The following is a 1466-nucleotide window of genomic DNA, read 5'->3' as shown; positions in this document are numbered from 1 at the left end:
CAGGATTTTCCAACAGTATTGTGTTGTATATAAATATAAGAGTTGTAAAAAATCTAATGTTTTCGATAATTATCTTTTTTTCTTCCATCAGACATCACTTCCTGGCGTTGGTATTTTTTAACATAAGTAAAGCCATAACGATCATGTCTGATATACTAATTAAATGTATTTGGTACTGGTACACTTCAATATTATAAGTATTATACTATCCCTTTACAAAGGATCATGTCAGATTTGAAACTACCTGTGTTGACCTTTGCAAAGGACGATCAGCTTTCATTATTCATGATTTGATTGCAAAGTAGCTTTCAAAATTCACAAATCTGATCAAAATTGGATATTAAAACATGACATTGGGACTTATCATTCCTGTTTACATCTTAAATTGCAAATTTTGAACTCATCTGAAGGAGAGAACAATAATACTGTAACAAACCAAGTCATAAATCAAATGAAAAGATAATTGAAAAAACTTGGAGTTTAAATTGCTAATTAATTGCATTAAGAAAACAATATCTATGAGGACTCGTTGCATCTTATTACTGCTAATGTTATCTCTACCAGAGTATCTTCACCATTAACTTCCTTCATATTATTTGTAACAATTCATATCTAAACTCACACGTCTTCCCAAACATTTATCATAGTTTATTTAAGTACTTTTGTTAGTATTTAGTAATGGAAAAGGCTATGGTAATGAAGAATGAACTGGTTATTTGCATTTTAGTTTATTGTTACTATTATTATGATTATTACTATTATTATTATTATTGTGCTTATATTAATATAAAGGTTGATTACTACTCAAAAGTACTAATGTATTATCTACTTAGAAGTTCAATAGAAACCAAATTACAGTACTACGAAAATATTTTAACTTCAAACTACTTCTAGGTATTACAAAATGTGAACAATTCATACATTTTAGTTTTTTTAAGTAAAAGCCCTCAGCAAGCAGAATGGTGCGAGGAATGAAGAGTGAGTAGTACTTGTGATGTAAAACGGTGAAGTGCACTTGTCCACGTATGTGTATGGACCACTCGACTACGACTATCGGAACTATGGACAGCTCTGTCTGAGGACCCTTACCACGTGCACGTATACGTATATTGATTCTAATTTTGATCAACTTCCGTTCTTCAATTAGTGGAGTCCATTCCATATATAATGGAAGGTGCTTCATGTCTTTTCATTTAGTTTGCTTAAGTGACAGAACTACGAAAGGAATCTGTACAACTTGAAAATGTGTACTTCATTGTACTATATTATCCAGAAACCTTAATCAAAAATAATCGTTGCTGTTTTATTGCTGAATGGTGTTTAATGTTATTTGTGGACGGGGATGAGTTGAACGCCCATGATGTTTGAGTGAAATATATGAGTTTGTCTATTCATTTACTGTATAAAAGAAAGTGTTTTCCGACATACGAACATTAAAAGAATAGTTTTGTGTGTGTGTGTGTGTA

The sequence above is a fragment of the Homalodisca vitripennis genome, unplaced genomic scaffold (genome assembly GCF_021130785.1).
Source record: "Homalodisca vitripennis isolate AUS2020 unplaced genomic scaffold, UT_GWSS_2.1 ScUCBcl_10000;HRSCAF=18686, whole genome shotgun sequence".
Lineage (NCBI taxonomy): Eukaryota > Metazoa > Arthropoda > Insecta > Hemiptera > Cicadellidae > Homalodisca > Homalodisca vitripennis.
The sequence above is the reverse complement of the archived record's forward strand: the minus strand, read 5'-3'. Positions refer to the sequence as shown.